Source organism: Strongylocentrotus purpuratus, unplaced genomic scaffold (genome assembly GCF_000002235.5).
Source record: "Strongylocentrotus purpuratus isolate Spur 01 unplaced genomic scaffold, Spur_5.0 spur5_scaffold_2, whole genome shotgun sequence".
NCBI classification, from domain to species: Eukaryota; Metazoa; Echinodermata; class Echinoidea; order Camarodonta; family Strongylocentrotidae; genus Strongylocentrotus; species Strongylocentrotus purpuratus.
This window is the reverse complement of record NW_022145605.1, coordinates 31,642,895-31,658,697: the sequence shown is the minus strand read 5'-3', so window position 1 is coordinate 31,658,697 and position 15,803 is coordinate 31,642,895.

The following is a 15,803-nucleotide window of genomic DNA, read 5'->3' as shown; positions in this document are numbered from 1 at the left end:
GAGAGGGGTATCGTTTAACCCTGTGGATATGAGTACGGTTCTACGATATGTGTTGCGGTGACAATTGCTTCCCTGTTAATATCATACTCTTACCTAAGTCCTAACTTCAACTGTGGTAGAAATTTAAACAATGTACCCAACCATATCTTTTATGATTTCCCAAAGATCTAGGCACTAATAGTCAAATTAGAATGAGCTTGTAAGCTTTCCATTGATAAATAATTTATCTATTTAACTTTTAATTTTTGACAGGGTCTTTAAAAAAAAAACAGTGCCATAAATATCCCACAAAAGCCATATACCTGATGTAAAGCCACAAATTGGCAATGCACTCGCCCCTTTTGAGCTTTGTAAAATTTGCTGTATCTGACATGTAATGTCATTTAAACTCAAATGGCATACATCATGCTGCATGAATGCATTATAAAATCACATAACTCCTCATGCAAGTACATGTAGCGCCATATAGGCCCAACAGCAATGTTTGGGACTAATTTTATATGGTAAAATAATATGAAATTTAAAAACTGGTGTCGATATTTGAAGCAGGCTCCACCAAGATCCTGTAAGTTGTAGATCCGAAAGTCTCCCATGAATTATGTTATTGCAAAATGATAACCGTGTCCCACCTGTATCACATGAATGGTGTTATGTGGCTCTTAATTACCACTAGGTCTTATTTGAAAGCATGTGTCTTCTCAGTTGGTCATGTCTGAAGTTATTTAGGGCTTAGTGTGCAAGGGGTTAAGATTCCTTTCCGATCCTCTCTCTGACGGGAAGGAGCTTTTAACGGCTTAATGCAATCAGAGATTGACTCATCAGTTCTTCAAGATGACAGCTAGCTAGGATTGGAAGACACGATTTAAAGAGAAGGTTGAGTTCTGGTAAAAGATTTGAAGTACTTTGTGAGCTTTCTAATTCTTTTTGTTATCCTTGTTTGAAAGAATATGATGTTATTAATGTCACATGCAAAGGATGGCTATTGAAATGCTGTCATATTTAAAAAAAAAAAGTAATAGAAACTGCATAATAAAACCAATGGTGCTAATTTTGATGCCACACATGCATGTACATGTAGTCCCACCCACCTACGCATAGACTGTGTAAAGTGCTTTTAGATGGCCTGCGGTCCTGAAAAGCGCTTTATAAGAACGAACTTATTATTATTATTATGATTTACACCATTAGTGACATTTCAGGAGGATATAGTCAATTTCTTAGGAATAATTTTAAACCCTCAGAATACAAAAGTTTTTCCTATGCAATACATCTCCCTGTTTAAGTACAGTAAGTAACTAGGTTATCCACACCCATTTGTATTGTGATGATTTTCTTCTGCTTTGCAAATCGAGAATAAAAGATGGACTGGTTGAATTAGGGCCTTTGTTGAATACTTTTAGATGTAAGCTTTCATATGTCATATTCTCTAGAAACATAAATTGGGGCAAATAATATTTTGCCTACCTACTTAAAAAATTGCAATACTAAGATAAGGGTATAAGTGATTTAGTTGTTATCTGTATAAAAATGTACAAATGTCTAGTGATATGCAAAATCCTTCATAATGCAATTTCATGACCAGGGGGGTGTTTCACAAAGATCCTAAGTTGGACTTATCTCTAAGATGGACTTAAAAATTATGGAAAGCCATTAGAATCATTGAAAATATTTTGTAAAAGTTATTTTAAAAGGCATAAAATGTTGATTCAAATCATTTATATTTTCTATGATCATGGGAGATTTCATGTTCTTGATATAGAATTTATGAAAAGTCTAAATTACTTATATTTTTACTTTTTAATATATTTCATTTTAGGCTACAAATGGCTCTCCATAATGTTTAAGTCCAACTTAGAGATAAGTTCAACTTAGGATCTTTGTGAAACACCCCCCTGTATTCAACATCATCTCAATGTAAGCTCTGGTCATGTTTTTTTTATTTATTTTTTAAATTTTTATTTCCAGGTAGGATGATAACATTCAAAACATCACAAGGTTGACAAAATGATATAACACAAACATAATGATATTTAGCATCACCTAAAGGATCACCTAAAAGAATTTAAAATTCTGTCTAGAGGCTCTCCACATTGGCTGGTGCATACATAAAACAAAATATAAAGATAAGGTCAACATAATTTATAAATGGATGTGTAACTAAAATTAAGTTAAGATTATTATCAAAAAGGATTGAAACAATGTGATTGCATTGTGAAAGAAACCGAGAAATGGTAAATGTGTAGTACATGTACATGGGAACTAATTTATTGTGCGTAATATTTGATGAAAATTACATACACTGCACACATAAATAAAGGTATATGGGACTAAACAAACATGTATCATGAAAGTTTGGTCAAAACTTTCCTTTCTCATTGTATTTCTTATAGTTATTACCATAATATACCGTGAATATTATGTTCCATTATGTTATCTTTGATAAAGTGAAAACAAATAAACTTGAAACTCAAATATAATGAAGGGCATCGAAGATTATAATTTTTAGTAAGGGGACATTTTTAGTAATGATATTCTTCCTAACTGACATACTAAAACTGAAACAGCTCAAAAATTACTTTTCATCTTGACAAGAATCAAGGATTGTCTCTTTAATACTGGAGTGATAAGACCCGATCTAATAGATTACTTCAGCTCCAGTGGCCTGAGTTGATGAGGGTGCTAAGTCTGGCATATAGAAGATTTAGTCTGATTAATTGCTCTTGAGGTTGAGTTGATAATTATAAGAAGGCGTAACTCCTAATGGACGCTCCACGTTTACTGGATCTTCATTTCTTCTTTTTGTCTTTTGTTCACCCCTTCTGTCTGTCTGTCTGTGTCTCTCTCTGTCTCTTTCCGTCTGTCTCTGTTTAACGATCTGTCTGTTTCTGTATTTCTCACTCCCTCTCTCTCTCTCTCTCTTCCCCTTCCCCTTGTTCTTCCTTCCTCTCTCTTTCAACCTCTTTCTCTCTCTCTCTCTCCCTCCCTCTCTCTTTTCTCTCTTTCTCTATCTTTCTTTATTTCTCTATCATTTGCTTCTTTTTCCTCTCACTTATTTTATTTGCATCTCTTTCCTGTTAATATGTCCCTTACGTTCTTAATATTTTTGTTTTGTCTATTTTTTGTACATATATATATATATATATATACAAACATTTTTTTTTTGGTAATGGGGTTTGCCGTTGATAGGCCTGTGGCCTTTGAATATCCCATCATATTGGAACTTAGATGTGTTTTATAATTGTTATTTTCTCTTTTAATGTATGTCTTATTTTCATTATGATCAGTCTCTTTATTCAAATGTGAAAATAATATGAAATGAATTGAATTGAATCCTCAAGTTTTGCAAATCAGGAAAGGGTTTCCTTTTCAACAATTCCCCAAAGACTGTGGCTGTACCGTAATAATCGTCTTCGACCTGTAGCCTGAGCGTGGGATAATCCAGCATAGATACCTAGCTGCCTGATCGAAATGTATCTGCTTCACACTCTCTCTCTCTCTCTCTCTCTCTCTCTCTCTCTCTCTCTCTCTCTTTCTCTATGCTGTGAACTGGTTTTGGGTGGATACTATATCCTTGTCTGGTGATTTGGGTTAATCGGGTGAAAGAGGCCTGGATTTGCCTTTTTTTTCTCTTGCTTAATATTGTTGTCACTTCGACCCATTTGAAACCTTATTGGCAGTTCTGGGTTCGCAAGCCAAGGGGATAGAGTAGAAAAGCCTGAAAAACCTCTGTATATTAAAGCACCAGAAATAATGAAAAAGGTCAACAGTTTTGGAGGTGTCTTTTCAGCCTCCTTGATTAATGTCATGAGTATTTTGTTTGCAGTGGTTCCTCTTTACATCACATAGTCGTGTTGAATCTTGTTAGGCATTTGTATGCCATCCTATCAAAAACATTGAATAAAGAAGTGCAAATTATGAAGGACATGGTTTCATCCTTATTACTTGCATGAAAATGCAACAGTGTATAGTGGGACTCTCCCTCACTGCCTTATTGATTGAATGCCTTATTGATTGAATGCATTATTGATTGAATGCCTTTGCTATTTGCTCACACCAATCATCCTTAACCTCTCATTATCTTGTTAGCTTTTTTTTGCATCTTCTCCAAGACATGATAAGGAAAACAGAAAATGCTGAATTACAGCCAAACCTCCTTTAGTGACCACCTGTCTACAAAGACCACATTTTTAGTTTCCGTTGAAAAAGTTTTCTCATTGAAACATGTACTAAAGGAACCTGTAGTACATAAAGACCACCTGCCTATAAAGACCACTTTCTTGTCTCACTTGAGTGGTCTTTATATACAGGTTTCACTTTATCATCATGTGATTCTCTGCCTTGGTTCCATTGATGCCCTTGGCATTTGTATGTAGTGGTTAATCTATACCTCCCATAATCTTGTTAGGCTTATATCTGCCATCCTATCTACTCTCTGGCAGTCTGCCATTTCGAACTCACAGACAGCATATCCTTTCCAATGTGTGTAAAATGCTTCAACATAAAACATGTAAGTCTTGTAGTTGTACATGGTTATCCTCTATTTCAGCTGCATTGATTGAATCTTGATAGGTCTGTATCTGCCATCCAATCTACTCAATAAAAATCGACTATAGGAGCTCAAAAACAACATAACAAACAGAAAGTGTAAAAGAACATGCTACATGTACATACCCTCAACCATGTGGGTGAGAAAAGGGCGGCAGAAAGTTCTTGAATGTAGTGCTTTTCTATTTCTGCTTTATTGATTGAATGTCTTTGGTATTTGCTCATGCAAGTTCTACTACACAACACTCAAAATCTTGTTAGGATTATATCTTCATCCTATCTTCTTTGTGACAATCTGCCCTTGGAACTCATGGAAATCATAAAACAGAAAGTGCAAAAGAACATGTACATACCCTTATACTATGTGTGTGAGAGTTTATAAAATAACATAAAGTTCTTGTATGTGGTGCTTCTCTATTTCTGCTTCATTGATATCAAACAAGTTTTCCTAAACCATATTTAATCTTGTTAGACTAATATCTTCATCCTATCTTCTCTATATGGCAATTTGTCATTGGAGGTCACAGAAAACATATAAAACAGAGAGTGCAAAAGGACATGTACACCACGCCCTTATTGCTTAACCATGTGTGTTAGAATACACAACGAAAAGTTCTTGAATGTGGGGATTCCCTATTTCAGCCTTATTGATTGAATGCCTTCGGTATTTGATCACTCCTACACCAAAAATAATCTTGTTAGATATCAGTCATTCTATCTCCTCCCTGGCAATCTGCCATTGGAACTTGCAGACAACATGAGAAACAGAAAAATGCAAAATCACATGCTTTTAATTTCTTAACTTATGCATGAGAATGCACCAATGGATACTCATAGTTCTTAAATGCTGTGGGTCTCTATTTTAGCTGTATTGATTGAACGTCTTCAGTATTTGCTCACACCAGTTCTCCTAAACCGTATCTAATCTTGTTAGACATGTGTCTAGAATCCCTACTCAATGACAATCCACTGTTGGAGCTCAGAGATAGAATGAACAAAAAAAGAGAATTGATGCCAAGGAGCATTGCTTACAACCCTTAACCACGTGAGTAAGAATACACCAATATAGAGCTTTTGTATGTGGTGATCCTCTATTTCAGCTTTATTGATATGTCTTTGGTATTTGCTCAAACCATTTCTCGCAAACCCTACTCAATCTTGTTAGACCTATGTCTGCCATCCTATCTTCTCTCTGGCAATTTGTCACTGGAGCCATTGTCATAGGACAATTTGCTCACCCATTTCCTGTGTTTATGTAACATTGAATTGTTTTTAAATATTTGTTATGGTGTATTCATTTACAACATGAAAAATTACAGTTCTACATCTATAGTAGATGTAAACCTGTCATTTGAGTAAATTTATAACTTGATGAAACCCTGTAATATTGAGATGTATTTCTAGCTAGTCTGGCACTAGCTAGTCTTCTGCCATCTGTGTGCTAGTGTTGTAAATTGAACTTCAGAAAAGCAGCAGATGGTTTCATCTGCCCTTTACATTCTATTCATTTTGTTTTCCATTTAGTAAACATATATTCACTCTCTTATATTGTAAATGCACATTCTCTCTTATATTACACTCTAGAGAAAAACATTAATACTACAGTTATTACTTTTCATTTTTTATCCTGTCAATACAGGTTTTATTTTAGCAAAATATTTTATATTAACTTGTAAAATGCACAACATTATTTCACTATTTCTGTCTTTTCTACCAGCTCTTAAACATTTAGAAAAAATATAGAATGTATAATTGCCTTCATGAAAGATTATCTCGATCTTCATAAAAAGAAGTGCCAGATATTTGTTTAAGTATCTTTATTCGTGAGTTGATTGGTGCATCATATTTGATTATATATTTTTTGTCAATACTAATATGTTATTATTATTTATGAGATTTGCTTTTATAAATACTTTGGAAAAAAAGGAAACAAAGTACTAAAATTATTAAAGCACACAAACCTGACTTCAAATGTCGTGGCTCCATTAAACATCTCCATCATCAGTCAGGGTTGTCGTTGCTTGACAGTCATCTACTTTGTAATATAATATATTATGGGAAGTGCCCTCATTATTAGAAATGAAGATATACAGGTAGGCCCCCAAGCAAAAGATGTTTACAGGATGTACGCACCACCCCACTGCATATTGGATATAAGCAAGGTTCACATGACGGTTCGTTAACTTGAGTTAAAGATACTGTATGTCCCTTTTGCAGCCATCATCAAATTCTGTAGAACTTTGCAGGAATTATGAATATGTCATGTATGTACTATCTGTAAAACTTAAACATTAGCAGTGTGCTATTATTTAAATTGTGCAAGGAAATGTGTTTACTTTCTAAACTTCACTGTCAGACACTATTGAGTGACTGACTGCCTTTTTTTTCTTTGGTAATAACATACATAAAATGACCTGTAAAAGTACATACTGGTAAGCATTTGTCTACATCAATATCCTACTTTTTATATTGGCCAAAATTAAACTGATTGAATCTTTGTGCAGCACAAAACGTACAACCATTTGGTAAAAGGGTCTGAAAATCGTCTGAAAATCGGACGCACCCACACTAACTACAAAAAGTCAACTCAAAGTTACAAACCATGACAGATCTTAAAGGTAAAGACCAGTATTGGAAATGCCCCAATTTAAAAAAATGAAATAGAAGCTCTCATTACCAATCATGTGAAAGAATATGTTTTGACTAATACATGATGATAAAAAATTTGCCAGGAAACCGCCTACTAATTCATATATTTGGTAAATTTGTTTCTCTCATGGTCTGTGAGAGATATAGGGTAGTCCCATATACATCTTTCTGTGTATAGTGCTTGTAACTTTACGAAGAATGGGCCAAATTTCTTATCATTTTGATGATTCCAGAACCTTGCAGATGCTAGATGCTAGATGATCAACCTTTTCTGATTGATTCCACAATGTTTCTTTCACAATGCAATCGCATGACCATAACTGGTCTTTACCTTTAATAGAGGTTATGCCAACTTGTAGTTGAAATAAATGCTTTCCCCTGCATGCAGTAAACTTTGAAAATACTCCTTTTTCGGTACCGTGTGAACCCTTGTTGTGGTAAGTGGATCATTGTTTATAATTTTGACGTTTCACAAACGTTAAGTTTAAAACTGTGATGCTACCGTGTGAATGCAACTATTCATATGCATTTCCATAATGGGATAATTGCCCGTGGCCTGGGGATGTTTTGCTATTCTTCGTGAGACGTGCAATCAATTAAATGCTCATTTGGATACAGCGCTGCTCGGAGGAGAAGGAGGCAGCAACTTGTCTTAAAGTGAACCAACATCTGATGATGTATCTTTGAAGCCCCTTTCAGACAGATTGCTGTAAACTGCGTAAGAAATAACAACCTCATGAAACTCTGCAATTAAATGAATCTGGGGCAAGTGACAATATTGTGGGGGTAAAACAACATCCATGTAATGTACCTGCTTGAAATAATAGCCCCAAATGAGCACTCATTGATCTGGGTGTTTATTATAAAATATGAAAACATGAAATGTACTACAGGATATGTTAATCTCGTTGAAATTTGCTATGGTAGGTGTTTTTAAGCAGTTAACCTTCCCAGGTCTGAATGGGACTCTAGGGAGAGAACACATGTAAATCCAATTTCATTAGTAACATGTACGCTGTACGTCATGTTGTGAAGCATTATATTAAGCTTTAAAGGGCAGTCGAGAAACTGAGGATGGAACTTTCAGAGGAAGTTTCAGCTGACATACCCACATAAACTTCTGCTTTATTTGGGTTTTCAAAAATAGATGTTTTAACATTCAGTCAATGTTGTGAGATATGTTCGATTCTTTAGTTAGAGAAATTAATTTGTTGTTAAATATATTACTCATTGCTAATGTAGTATTGAAAACGTTGTAATCTTTTAGATCCCTTGTTCACCATACATTGTGAGACAAACAAATTTCACTAGCGATATTATTGTCTTTAAATTGTTGTTGTTGATTGAATCATTATAAAGAAACAAATACTCTACGCATGCGAAATATCTTTTGCTTTTCCCAATCTATCTAGGCATGATTCGCATTAAACATTAACAAATACACATATTCATCTTTAGACCATTTACAATATAGAAGAAATTGCCTTTCCACCTACAGGTTGTTTTAAAAGCAGGTTAATTTCTTTTCGTCTTCAGCTAATTGGTGCCTCTAGATGTAACTTGTCATATGTCTAGTCCGTGAAACACATCTGTGTACTTGTGTGCCAGGGGCAGACTCATTAAATTGATTGATTTTGTCTTAGGTTAATATGGCATACCCTGCAGAAATGTCAGTTTTACTTTCCTTTTCAAAATATTGTTTTAAAATGGATATTTATTATTTTCCAGGGAGAAAACGAGTTATTTCATTTTCATGTTTGATATGGTTCCAATTAGTGATAGCTCATTCTCATCATCAGGCTGGCAGTTTAAGTTTTCTAAATATGTTTTAAAAATCTGTAAAACGTTCACATTTTCTGCTTCTCAAATATGAATGGATTTTTGTCTGATTTTTTTCCCCCACTTTGATATCATTTAAGGCAACTTACTGTCAGGCTTAACAATTAACATACTGTTATCTATTTTTAGCTCTGTTTTCCCTTTTGAACTTCCTATTTCAGTACTATTTTGAAGTATTTTCCATCATCTTCAGTTCGTGCCGTCATTGATTTGTTTGTTTGTGTGCTCTATTCCGGGATCAAGACCGATATATATATACCGTCTAGCCGTGTTTACCCACTTATTCCATTCCATCTCATCTCATCGTCATCCATGAGGTGTTGGTGATGGCATGCATTATCAGTTTCCATGGCAACCGTCTCCCTCGTCGAGGTCTCCAGGGAAATCAGAAGGGTATATGGAGATTGTCGGGGTATTAGGGAATACTCGGTTGAATTGGTAGATGAGAATACGTTTACCTCCTTTCATGGATCATAGCCACCATTACTAATAGGTTTTACACGTCTTTTGAGCAGATTTAGCTCTTGCTGCGCTGATGTCACGTATATGGCGCTTTCTATGCTAAAGTGTTTCAAAAGCTATTTTTAGGTTGCTATTAGTCCCAATCTATTTCCAGCCTTATTTCACCCGATAGATATGACTTTTAATATAAAGTTAACCTCTTCTCAGGAATAAGTATGAGGCCGGAGGCTGAGTAAAACTTTGAAATTTTATTTCACATAGGCAAAAGTTGGACAATGCTCCTTTTCCTGATATTGCAAGCTATTATAATTTTTATTGATGTGTTCCTGACATTTAGATATTATACCAAAGGATTTTGTTATTCTCCATTAGAAAGAGAGAGAGAGAGAGAGAGAGAGAGAGAGAGAGAGAGAAAAAAAGAGAGAGAAAGAGAGAGAGAGAGAGAGAGAGAGAGAAAAGAGAGAGAGAGAGAGTTATAATGGAAGAGCAGCAAAGAAAAGAAGTAAGATAATAAAGAAACTTTGGTCTATCGCTATGAAGTTAATCTATAATTTTTAGGTTTAGAAGTAATTATGTATATGGATATGAGATATTATGTATAAGATGGAATAAAATAAGGAAACCACATTGATTTTTTTCAGTCTACGTACATGTAAAGCTCTTATCTTTTCATCTCAGAGTAATTTATGAATGAATACTAGTCTATACGCCTGTGTCTATTGATATGGAAACTAGTCTTGGCAGTCCTCCATCCATCCAGTCTTCAGGGAAAACACATGATCGGTTGTCTCGTTAGTCATTAATTTGTGTGCGTGTGTTTGAATTTATTCATGAGAGAGAAAATTGGTTGTCGATGGGGAGACACGGAGAGAGACGGAGCAGGGTCGATGGAAAGAGAAAGGTAGAGAAATGATGTTTCACCGTATATTGATGAGATCTTATCAAACAATGAGATTTACTTTAGTAAATGGAACTTGCTACAACCTACGTAAATCTACTATCCGTTCATCTCATGGTAACTTATGATTAAACACTTCAGGTAGTTCATGCATTTGATTCTATACTGTCTGTTGATATGTAAACATGAATTTTGGTACAACCTACGTAAATCAACTATCTTTCAATCTCATGGTAACTTAGGATTGAACACTTCAGCTAGTTTATGCATTTCATTCTATACTGTCTGTTGATATGTAAACATGTCACGTCAGACTACACCTAGCCTCTAGGGAGGAGCATGGCCAGCATTCTCATTAGCAAAATAATTGTGCGCGCACGTCGTCGGTATTCATTCGTGAGGGGCAAAAAATAGCGTTTTGGAGGAATAACGCATTGTTCAGATATGATGCAGTAAACCGCTGCATTTTTTTTGGAACGGAGTAAGTGTTATTAGCTTCACATTTATGTACCTTATAACACAATGCTCAATGAATACGCTTAGGACTTGTTGTGATACAGGGAATAATTTTCCTCAAATTTTTTGATTAGCAATTTCAGGCGATGGATAAATATTTCAAATGAAATTCTGTACATTTCTATGGAAGAAAACTGCTACACAAAAGATATTTTGTATAGCAGTCGTGCAAAAATGCATAGCAAATTGCGATGCGATACCAGGAAAATTATTCCCTGTGATAGTTACCATTCCTTTACACAGTATAGGAAAAAAACGCTGTGGTTAACCGCTACTGAACAAGCATTTAGAGAGAAAGACGGACGGAAAGAGACAGAGAGGAGGGTGCATGAAGAGAGTTCAAGAGAAAGATGTGAATATTCAAAGAAATGAAATTAGAGAGAGAGAGAAGTCCAAGACGGAGCAATTTATAAGCGTTTCTTTGATTTCTCTCTATTTCAGTGAATTTTAGGGTTTGCATAGTGAATAATGGAGAGGGAGAAAGAGTCAAGCACGTAGAGAGGGAGTTAAGGATAGAGAGAGAAAAGAGAGAGAGAGAGAGAAAGAGAAAAAAGGAAATAGAGAGGGAGAGACAGAGAGAGGGGGGTGGGAGTGGAGGGAGAGGGGAGGGAGATGGGAGGGAGAGGGGAGGGAGAGGGGAGGGAGAGGGGGAAGAAAGCACACGAAAGGGATCTACAGTTTGAAGGAAAAAAAGAAGAGATGTGTAGAGAATGATGGGAAAAGAGGGGAGAAAAGGGTGTAAGTAGATGCCGACTAGGATTTCAGAGATTTGTGAATCCTCAATCAATAATGGGACGGTTTATGACCTTCTTGTGAGCCTCCGTGGCCTACAGCTAAGAGAACATTTTATGAATCAGTTATGACCTCGCACGTCACCTGGAAACTTCATACATTTACTATGTGAAGGGTATACCCACATCAAACTACGGTTGATTCTGCATAAATAGCTAGCAGCCATAGGCCTCATTCACACCATAAGTAGACTGTATACCGACATGACACTGTGGTTGTTACATAGAGAAGCCTTAGGCCCTATTCACACAGGATACTGTCTGTACATAATATATACCCATTCACACCCTCTTGAAACCCTCACACATCACACAGTCGTTGTGTTACTAATATCAGCAATAGGCCTCATTCACACCATACTTGGATTGTATAGCCACATTACACAGTGGATGTATTACGTAAAGAAGCCTTGGGCCCTATTTGCATTGGATACTGTAAATCATGTTTAGGTGGTTGTACCTGTAGGCACCATCTTGAAACCCTCACACATTTACTACTTGAATCCTTTATCTGTATATAATCGTATATATTTTGTAGCATATACCAGTGTTAAGCCCTGTTCATATGTGATGCAGTAAACTCCCCCCCCCCCCCCCCCCCCCCCCACCATAAAAAAAGACTGTCATGCTAAACATCATATGTCAAAGAGTGGCCTTAAATAGCATATCTGTAATTTAATTTAAGTATTATTAAAGCATACAAGGACTCCCACATGCATTTACTGATCTGCATGTATGCATTAAAAGACGTAAACACCTGAGGCACAATTTGCTCAACTTGTTTTGATTTGGCTGTGGTTATCTGAATGGCCTATACTGCTTCTTGATTATTTAAGATATGAAAAGAGAAAACGAGAGATTGAGCAAAAGCAAAGTGGAGAGAGTTGGGGGAAAGGGATAAGAGAGAAGAGAGAGAAAGAGAGGGAGAGAGAGAGACTTTGTATATATCCAATACTGAAACATTCATATCTAAACTCAAAACTCATCTTTTTAAATCAGCATATCAATAGTACTAAAGGAGATCAATGTAATCTTGTAATTGTTCTCTTTGTAAAAACTTCACTGTCTTCTATATATGTTTCTGTTGCATTGTTCCTTTCATGATCATGTAATACTTTATGTATAAATATATTGTAGAGTGCACTAAGATATCAACAGATATGAAATGCGTTATAAAAGAACAAAGTATTATTATTAAATATATATACACAAGTAGCGAGAGAGAAAGAGAGAGAGAGAGAGAGAGAGAGACCAGCCAATTGACAGACAGAAAGAAGCAAAGACACAAAGTATAAATATATATATCTATACTAAAATGTTAGAGACAAGTTCTTTTTTTAAACAACAGGTCTACTGCTTGCGTCTACTTAACAAACCAACAGTATTCCTTTGAGCCATGCAGGACATTGACATTTTAACAATCCTTTTACAATTATGTAGATTGTCAAAGAAACATTCCCCTTGAGGCAGTTTAAATGAGTACTGTTACCAAACCGATGTTTGTGCTATAACTGCTAACAGCCTAAAGGCATAGAGTGCATTTTTATGAATAAAATATTCAAAAATACAGTCAATTCCACCCCCTCAGTAATTCAAAACCACCAGGCACTGCTATTTGTTATTTTATTGACACAGGTTCTGATCAACAGTTAGCAGTCACAATTTAAGCACCCGTTCTAACTATTTTATTCATGTTTCTCCCACTCGTGTCCCCTAACTGTATCTCTTGATATCTCTATCTACGTCAGTATTAATATCTTTATCTTTATTTGTAAAGATCTATTTCTATTTTTATATTACACCTAAGCTTCTTCCCCATATATCAATATTTCATCTGTTTATCTCCCCCTTGTCAGTATTCTCTCTGGAAAAAACATGTGCATTTATATTTACCCTTCTCTCTCTCTCTCTCTCTCTCTCTCTTTCTCTCTCTCTCTTTCTCTCTCTCTCTCTTTCTCTCTCTCTCTCTCTCTCTCTCTCTCTATATATAAATATACATATACATATGTATCCCATCATTTGTTTATGATGTACATTGGCAAAGAAGAGAATGACGTGTCAATAGATCCGACTAAAATGAAAGGTCCACATCTACTATAGATCATACTTAGGTTAATGATTGACAGTTTAATTGATTTTAACTATTATTCATTTGTTCTCATAAAAAATAGAATATCGTACAGAAGAGATCGTAGATCAAAAGAATAGGTCTACATCTAACTTAGATCACAATACAAGATAATACATTTTTTTTTACACCTAATCAAATACTTTGATTCAAACGCTTTTAACAATCATTTCTATTTTCTCAATTTAAAAAAAATAAATGAAAAATGTACAAATGGACGATAGATTTACAAAAATACATTTCCATCTACCGTAAATGAAAATAAAAGGCAATCGGTTTAACATTCAATAGCTTGTCAAACACACTGATTTCACAACTGTAATCAATTATTGTATACTACTAAATCAAGAACAATGTTGTAATAGATCCTGGCTGAATTAAGAGTTCTACATCTACTGTAGATCACACTACAGAACAAGAAGTTTGTTGGCAACCTGTCATATGGACTGCTTGTACATGTGGTACTTCTTCTATCATTAATGTCAGTTGTTCAGTGAAAAGGGTTATATTGTACAAATAGGTCATAGATCAAAATGACAGTCCCACATATCATCCTTGTTTTCACGAAGTGACGGTAGTGAGGAAAATCGTAACACAAAGTGAATGCAATTTTTTTCACTACCGTCACTTCGTGAAAACAGCGACGATATACTTTAGATTATACATCATTACAAATTCCTATTCAAAGGTGGAAAATGTTAAATAATTGTATATTGCTAATACAAAACTGTGCATGTGAGCATGGTAGTTCATGATATGGGTTTTTAAATTATGCCATCAAATTCAGTATTCTTAATACATCATTAGTCACAGCCAGGTGTCATTCAGTTATATTTGACATAAATCGTCCCTATTTTCACAAAGTGACGGTAGTGAATGAAAATCGCTTTCAATTTGCGTGCGGATTTTCCTCACTACCGTCACTTCGTGAAAACAGGAACGAAATGTGTATCAACGTGTAATTACAATCCGAAGGAATGTAATTTTTAATGCATTGAATTTGTAATGACACAGATTGCATCTCTCATGAATATTAGATTTGTTTTCATGATTGAATCTAGCTTTCTAACATAATTCACCTGTATACATTTGCTAATTCAAAATACATGTTTGACATGAGATGGAGAGAGAGAAGGAGAGAGAGAGAGAGAGAGAGAGAGAGAGTGATTGAAACATACTGAAAGAAAGAAAGAAAGAGATGGATTGATGTACATATAATTGTATGGAACGAGTGGACCACATGCATTTATTATCATGTACCAGGGGCACCGGAATGGGGATGGGGGGGGGGGGGGGTGGGGGCCGGGGAGTGGGGTGGCACCTATTTGTAGAGATTACTTTAACCCTTTCCATGGCAAAGGCTGCAATTTCTGCCCATTGGTTTTTGTTTTGAATAATGTATTTTGACATATAATGGTTATGGGTTTCTTTCTTAGACATTATCTCCCTATCTGGATGTGGGGGATAGGATGGATGGGAGGGGGGGGGCGGGGGATCACCCTCAGATTTACCCCCCAAAGCCTCCCCGCCGATACAAATGCATTTACAAACACAATCTGTGACCTAATTTAATGAAGTTCCACTTGCATTCTGAGGTAATTCAATAATATGTAGAAGGAAAGTGGTTAGCCTCTCCTCCAGTCTTTCTTTTCAAAGGAGTGATTAAAATATGCAGTCATGCTGGTAAAACTTGTAGATAGAATCCAATTTTTAGTGAAAATTGCAAATGGTTTACTTGTCCTAAAATCCATCTGATTTTTGGGACAATATAGAACCAAGAAGTTCATCTTTCACCTCTCTCTCTCTCACCAACTTTCCATCCACTCTCTACCTCTTATTCAGTCATTCTCCTTCCCTCCTCTCCCCACCCAAAACTCTCTTCCCCCTCATTTATGCAGAACTGTTAGATTAGAGAGTAAACCAGCTCAGGTAAATTTAGTGGCACGAAAAGCGCGTCTGAAACGTTAATTGTGTA